Raw genomic sequence first — 9050 nt, forward strand, 5'->3', positions numbered from 1 at the left:
CAATATCCATTATCCAAAAGTTGGGTTTTAGGACAATTCATAATTTGTTCTTGGACGTCATATTTCTATCTCTTCTCATTTCTTTGTAATTTCATTACTATACCTTTCCTGTAACCGACTTGCAAGTGCTTAAAAGACTCTAATCTAAAAAATATGCTTTATATCGTTATTTACAAGATTTAGTTGGAAAGCTGAGAAAATTTCCTATCAGTGTATGTACAAATATCTTTTAGTTAAGTGTACTAAATGATTTCTTACTAACGAAATAACTCAAAATTTGTGTTTTTTGGAGAGTTTTTTAATTATTCTAATTATTAATCAACAAAATTTATCGTTACTATTATTCATTTGATGCCCCTTAATGTTCTCTATAACTTTTTATTTGACACTTTGTCTATATCTCTTTTCATTTTGCTGCTATTTAATAGTTAACACAGCGTGACCTCGCCACAAATGTAGTGGGTTCGAAATCGTTATTTTTGCATATGAAACGTTGTGATAAAAACGATTTTGCGTCGAAACCAAAAGAGATAATTGAATGGAGTCAAAGAAAGAACTGTAGAACTTGCTGAGATGCATTATTTTCATGATAATAATGGTGATGTTTATTATTTACTATTTAAAGAAAATTAATGAAAATGCTAATAATAGCACTAACTTTAAACTAAGTTACATTTAAAAGAATACTAAATTCACTTAACTGAAAGGTATTAATACATTTTTCACTGTAGAATTTTCCTGGTTTTCGAATAAAAAGAAAAAAAGTACAATAAGTGCCATAATTTTTCTATTAGAGGTGGTACTAGTGAAAATGAGATAAAAATATCCAAGTTGAATAACCAAAAATCGTGAAAATAAGAAAAGGTAAGTGTATCATGTCAAAGAACGAATTAAGCAGCTCATCAAGACTAACAATCTGAATTATTAAAATGATGAGGTTAACTATTAGGATTTTCAATAAATGAACGAAAAATCGTTTGAAATTGTTTAATTTTCAATAAATTACTTTGAAAAGGCTACTTAAACTCATTAGCTGAAACATGCGAGGGCATCACTCAATGCGAAATTTTTTCGCCTTTCGAATGGAACTAAAACATTTAAAATACAAAGTATACTTTTAAAGTTAGAGGTATTTTAAGACAAATAAGTTTTTTACACAAAAAGTTTAATAACTCTGTAACGGTTGAGATTTGATGGTATGTGTAGAACAATTTTTTTCTCCAAATATGGCAGTCTATCACCACCCCAGAGATTCTTAACCATGAACCAAACACCCTGTATATATATATATATATATATATATATATATATATATATATATATATATATATATATATATATATATATATATATATATATATATATAAATATATATATATATATATATATATATATATATATATATATATATATATATATATATATATAATATATATATATATATATATATATATATATATATATATATATATATATATATATATATATATATATATATATATATATATATATATATATATATATATATATATATATATATATATATATATTATATATATATATATATATATATATATATATATATATATATATTATATTATATATATATATATATATATATATATATATATATATATATATATATATATATATATATATATATATATATATATTATATATATATATATATATATATTATATATATATATATATATATATATATATATATATATATATATATATATATATATATATATATATATATATATATATATATATATATATATATATATATATATATATATATATATATATATATATATATATATATATATATATATATATATATATATATATATATATATATATATATATATATATATATATATATATATATATATATATATATATATATATATATATATATATATATATATATATATATATATATATATATATATATATATATATATATATATATATATATATATATATATATATATATATATATATATATATATATATATATATATATATATATATATATATATAGATTTGATCGATGTCATATCATTTCATTATTTGGCAACCGTGAAAAAAATGTGATAGCGAAGGGCATTGTTATTTTTATGGCTCAGAGAGAAATACAATGTACGTCCATTGTAGTTTCATTCTGACTGTTCCTCGCACTCGTCGCCTTTGCCGCATGGGCTGCCACAGCTGCCCACACTACTTTTACAGTAAACGGCAAGTTACGGCAGGTAGCCTAGAACAAAGGTTCAATAGCTTACCGATCGCCAGCGTATAGTTTAACCCGCCAAGCCGCCTTTTCATTTACTGGGTGATTGCATTACACCGGGTGTTGTCAGTTCGTTGGATTCCATCTCAGTTGGCTGCAGGGATGCCAAGCGTTTTTCCAAAAAATCTGCAATGTTTTTTGAAAAAATCTGGAATTGTCTGGATGGCCTAAATTTTTTTGGGAGAGCTATAAACGTTGCAATTTATTAATGAAACATATTTGTATGTTACCGCAATTCACGACGCTTCGACAATATTAACGAACTTTTGGCGAAAAAAATTAGGGTAAAAGTGGTTTAATAATCAACCATGTATTCTTGTAACTTATTATTCAAATTGTCTGGATAAATCTGGACAAATTCCTTGAAATCTGGATCAGACAAACAAAAATCTGTATGTCTGGATGACGCTTAAATATCTGGAAGAATCCAGATAAATCTGTAAGGTTGGCACCCCTGGTTGGCTGTGTGATAAGCGGTCTGGTTGACATTTCATCTAAAACGGGAGTGTAAACACATTCGCTTTCCCGTCGAGTGTTTTCGTAATTCGGGCTGTGATTTATAGTTGGTTCTTTACGCGGTTTTATGTTGACCAGATCTCTGCGGTAGTAGGATCCATTTACGTCCACGACATACGAACGATCATTGAGCCGCTCATTCACGATAGTTGGTGTCCAAGATTTGCTATTTTCCGAATGTAGCTGGACATAAACGGGTGAACCAATTTGCAGTACAGGGAATTCACGAGATTTGCGGTCATAATAATACTTCATCTTCCTTTTGTTTTCTAGTATTGCTTCTGGAACGTTCTGCACAATTCGAGGAGCATATTTTTCAGCCGATGCTGGTACTCCACATCTGGTGCTGCGTGAAAATAATCTTGTGACTGGGCTGCTTGTCTCATCTAACACCACGTGCCAGAACCCCTTCTTGGCATCAACTGTCGAAAATATTTTTGCTTGACCTAACTCCGGTAAGATTTCGTCCAATGTAACAAACTGGAGGTTGGGTCTTTTTAAAGCTCTATTCAACGGAATGGGATCCAGGCAAATACGAAAGGATTTGGACCCTGCAGGACCGCGCTTAACGAGTAGAATGTTACTCACCCATTCAGTATGGTGGCACTCTCTCGTAATGATTCCATCTTTCTGTAGTTGATCCAGTTCTGTTTTAAGGCTCTGCCTAAGCGCAATCGGAACCCGGCGGGGCTGCTGTATTACCGGCGAAACGCTACTGTCGATCTCCAAACTGACTTCTCCGTTGATTTTTCCGTATCCTTCGAGCACGTTGCTGTACTTGTTCACGATCCTTTCTGCCTCGATAGGTAGATCTTTAGCATATCTTGCTCACTTTCTTTAGATGATGGTTGGGAAGGTACCAGGCTCACGGAGTTGCAGAATTTAATCAATCCAAACGTCGTGCAAACCTTCAGCGATAGAAGCGGTCTGTGGCTGACGTCAACGACCTGTAGCACGAGAAGGTATTTTTTTCCTTGGCATTTGCATGGTAGTTTGACTTGATCCAGTACATGTATTATGCCACCTCCGAAGGCCTGAAGCTTGTAGGGTGATGGTATCAATTCTGGATCTGTTTTTCCGGTCAGTTTACGTAACCAATCGTACCCTATCAAGCTGGTATTGGCACCAGTATCGAGCTCGCAGTTCACTTTTCTCCATCTATCCTTGATTTTTAAAGAAATTTCCGCTAGCACGTTACCACCTTTTTTGAATTATCAAAAATCTTTCCAATCTCTCCTTCCATTTCGGACTCTTCCGAGTCGCTGTCTTCAGAAGTGTCATCATTTATCTTTTTAACTCGACGTAGATGGTTGCGTTTCGATGATTTCTTCCGGCAAACCTTTTCAAAATGGTTCTTCTCGTTACATTTCTTGCATTTTTTGCCGTAGGCTGGACATGATCCTTTTTCAAACAGGTGCCAATCCCCACAAAACTTGCACTTGCGAACCTTGGAAGATGAGGGTGTTTTGATTTTATTTACTTCTGCCATCTTATCTAATGTAAACAGCCCGGGGACAACTTGACAGATAGTGCTTGTTTCATATATGTACCACCGATTTGATGGTAGCGCTAGTATGCCTTTTCTGTACGACTACCACGAACAACGACACGAAAAAGTTTCAAGAGAAAAGCGTGTTTCGTTACGTGTGTTATGAACGCCGTCAATGCGGCTAGAACAACATTTAGAAAAAGCGTATTCCAAAATGTGGATAAAGAAAAATATTATTAGAGAATAAATTTATCCCTGATTGGAAACCGTCAGCAAAGTTACATAAATCTTATTACAGATTTAGCTGGAAGGTGTTGTTTTTAGCAACCGGCTCTCTTCCTTCCTAAAAATGTTTTGGTTTTCTTGTTGTGTGAAGTTTGTAATCGGTAAATCATTGGTGTTATAAATGAAATATAAATGAAAAACTTTTTGGCCAATGAAAGTAAATCACCAAGCTTAACAATTCGTGAACCTGCGACATCTTGTTTCAAGTTCATTAAGAACGTCAAGAATCCTAGCATTTTGATTGGGAGAATAAACAATATATATAGGATTTTCTACACATTTAGCAAAATTGGTTTTGAATAAAATTTGTGTGCTTTTATCAGAATTCTGGCATCAAACCAGTAGTGCTCGGTTTCAGCAAGAATGCTGCCAGGAATGTACAATTTTGTTCGACTTCGGCCAGAGTTTTGTTCGACTTTTGCAATAATTCTGTCCGGAAGATGTTGCGATGGTTTTGGTATGGATCCCTTCAGAATTATTCTGGCATTTTCCTCGGCTCTACCGGAGGATTTCATGCCTTAGGAGATGTTGATTAGTTTCGGAAGATTTTCGGAAATTCCAATATAAGTGGTAGTGGCTTGATTTTGAAAGTCATCTTCTTGTATTTCCGAAAATCGATTTATTTTCTTTCGGATTTTTTAAATTCCAAATGGAATCTATGTTTCTGTTTAAGTATGGGGGAATGAGGACAGTTTCTAATGTGAACAGCGAAATAAATTTGATGAAAGAAATGCTTAAATTATTTTTTAGATATGGAAAATAGTAAATGGGATGCGCCTTTTTCAAATTTTGCTCCATTTGAGCCGCCATGACATCACCAAATCACCACAAAATTTGCTTATGAGTTCAATATATGGGAGCTGTCAAGTTGTCCCCGGGCTGAATGTAAACGTCTGAACATGCTTCGCTGTAATTTCCTCAATACGACACAGGTCTATTGCCTTGGCTGCTGTGATATCCGTCATTGTGAGCATCTTGCATCTAAGGTGTGGCCACTTATTTGAGGTAGCCAGCTTGTATGTCACCATTTCTGCTTCAAGAGCTCCAAACTTGCTCGGCCTAGCAAGAGCTTTCAAACGAGCCATGTAGTCGTCGATATTTTCTCCTGCTGTCTGGTTGGCCGTGAAAAATTCTAACCGATCTACGATGATGTTTCTTTTGCGTACCACTTTGGCCTTAATCGCTGCTAACACGGTATCTGATGATCTCCTATCTTCAGCCGTCAGGTCAAAGTTGCAAAATTTTCTTAAAGCTTCCGTGCCTACAACTGATAGCAGGAACTTTTTTTGCATTTTCGTCCTCTGGCCAGTTGTCCATACCAATAGCCGTTGCATAATTGCGCCAGTTGCCCTCAAAGAATGTATAGTTCTCTTCCATGTCTCCTAAAATGGCTAATGGAGGCGGAAGCGGGACATTTTGGGGCGAAGCCGCTAATGGTGCTGGTGCTGCCTCTTGCGGCTGACGCTGCTGACGAATTAGCTCTCCGAAAAGCTTGTTTTGATGTTTTAACAAATCTGCTATTAGTTCCATAGTGTTTTTGTTTTGCTATCACAAAACACAAAAAGTTTAAATCGCTTTCTGTTTTGCTCAATTCCTTTACGCGGATCTCCGGTTTTCGATACCCGACGATTACAAACGTTTCTCGAACTTTCTATGCCGCGAAAACTTCTGACACCATGTTACTTTTATGGCTCAGAGAGAAATACAATGTACGTCCGCTCAGTACAAAGAACTTTTTTAACTGTCGTTCATAAGGAAATCAAGATGAATATACATAAGGTGTGGATAAAATGTATACCCGACTAAAAGCTATTGCAACAGGCATAAAAATCCAACTTTCAAAGCAATAACCAATATTGCAATAGCCTTCCGTTTGCCAGCATTTAATTAAACCAAAGGCCTTAGTATAAAGGTACGCAAAGAGTGTGCAGAAAGTGAAGCCGAAAAAAGCCTACCTATCGAGCAAAATTAGAATCCAACTTTGCTGCAGAGGTATCAGAGATGGATTCCAATTGTGCTCGATAGGTAGACTTTCTTTGACTTCACTCTTTGCGCAACTGTTCTCTATAGACTGTGAATTAAACTCGCCTAGCCACCATCTCGTTCACTGGCTCTCTACCAGGGTGGCCAGATAGAATTCCTTAATATCGGTAGGGTCACTAAAAGTTTATCGGTTGGCCGGGTTGTTGTACCAAAACGTTGTTGTTGACATACAATTGTAAAATACTGAAAACACAGATCTCAGACCAAATCCAACCCAAAAAATGAATGTTGAGTAGGACGTGTCCAAAATCAATAAAAATCGGTAGTTTTCGGTAGGGATCACAAAATATCGGTAGTTTTGCCTTGGTCGTCTGTGAATCAAAATCTGGGAGATCGAAATCGGTAGGACTACCGATAAATCGGTAGGTCTGGCCACCGTGCTCTCTACGCTGAAAAATTCATTCAAAGCTGTCAACACAAAACCGTCAAAACAAATTTAAGTACGATTCAGACGATACATCAGTTTCCGTAAACGGAACGTCACCGTTCCGTCAGGATAAGTTAAATGGTTTCTCTTGTGCGCGTTCACACGTGCCGTATGTCAAAACGTTCCGTGCCGTTGGTGCTGTGTATGAATACCCCCATTTAATTGCGGGTAACTAATCTTGACATTCCATACCGGTGACGGAAGCCTGATATTTCGTGTGAATCGTACTTTAGTCTTTCGTGGGATGAACTCTCATTTATTCAAAAGATCCAAAAAATCACTTGTAATGACAGATATTATTGGATTATTTTATTAAATTTATCGTTTAAAATCGTTTTTATCACAAATATGCCAGCTTTACTTTTGGCAGAAGAACATACGCGCAAATCCGCTCGGCTTTCACTTTGACAACCTGGCATCCTAATGTCCCTCACCTAGATTGCAAACATCATCAAGCATATTTCATGCATAAGTTGACATAGATCTTTCATTAGGGCTTAAATCGCAAATGTAAACAAACTGCGTTTTCGCTATTATGACATTATGCGACAAAAATACTACAAGATTGAGGTTAAAATTAGTTAAAATGGTGTTTAGTTCGATTTATAATTAAAGAAAACAAAACGGCGAAACACGCATTTTCTTCGAGATTTCGACTTAGGCCCTTCTTCTCATATGGAATATAAAGGCTAAACTTACATTTTTAGACAGAACCGGGGCGTACGGTTATTATTCACAAAATGATTCTTGAAACGGCTGTTCTATTATATAAATGATAAGCAATATCTACTATGATCATGTCTACTCGATAGTTGTTGCACATAAACATTCGAATATTTCGATATTTTCATGAAATTTGAAGAAAAGATGCACGCGTCCTTTTATTTACATTGGGTTACTATACGCCCATTTGCTGAGCCCTATTGAAAAGTATATTATCAAGCTCGCCCATTTACCCAGCCCTACCCATAGCAAGACAGAGTCAGTTTAGTCCATTTACCGCGCCCTTCTGAAAATTATATTCACGGTTTAGCCCTTTCGCAAATGGTGGTTGCTGAAGGGCGAAATCACGACTGGAATGCAAATTGGGCGTAAGCATTTTTTTTTGTTTCTACCCACTAAAAGCACATAGAAGTTCTTTGTTATATTGTCATAAGGTTTAACCAAATATGCTTCAGGAAAGACATGGTCATAAAGTAATTTATACCTACAATAAAAACTACATTTAGAAAAGCATCGCCGAATATTGAAACTGATTTTTCTCCATTTGAGTACATTGAGGCCCTAATGAAAGATCTGTGTCGAAGTGCTACAGCACCTCTGACAGACAATTGCTTTAAGATGGTTATTGCATTACGCCTCGATAGTGTCGCATCGAGAAGACCGAGAGGGCTTTTGGGTCTTTTTCATGTCATATATTTTTTTCATACTCTGCGCCAACCCATACTAACGCTAAACCACTAGTGATCCGGAATTCCACAAATCTCTTCCTTCATGGATGTATCGAAAAATATAGTTGGATCAGAAGTATCTAAGAGATGAGCACGGTTGACGTAATACGTAGATGAATTGATGTTCTGTGCCATGTAATCGAAGTACAAGGACATGAATCGGGTCTGAGAATTAAGCTCGACAAGCCTTTCGCAATTTGCAATCACCACTGGGTTCAGAATATCGCATCGAATGAGCAATCGATATGAGAGGTCCCAGAATCGATTCTTCAGCGGAAGAACGCCCACCAGCACAACAGATTTAGCAAAAAGTTATTTAAAATTGGTGAAAGACCATGCTGGTGCAACTTCTCGTAAAGAATGTTGATAGAAACTGAATCGAAAGCCCTCTTAATATCCAAGAATACTGATGCCATCTGCTCTTTGTTAGCATATGCCATTTGAATTTCTGTTGAGAGCAACGCAAGGCAATCGTTCGTCCCTTTGCCTTTGCGGAAGCCAAATTGTGTATCTGACAGTAAGCCATTTGTTTCGACCCAA

This window comes from Topomyia yanbarensis, chromosome 2, assembly GCF_030247195.1.
Source record: "Topomyia yanbarensis strain Yona2022 chromosome 2, ASM3024719v1, whole genome shotgun sequence".
NCBI classification, from domain to species: Eukaryota; Metazoa; Arthropoda; class Insecta; order Diptera; family Culicidae; genus Topomyia; species Topomyia yanbarensis.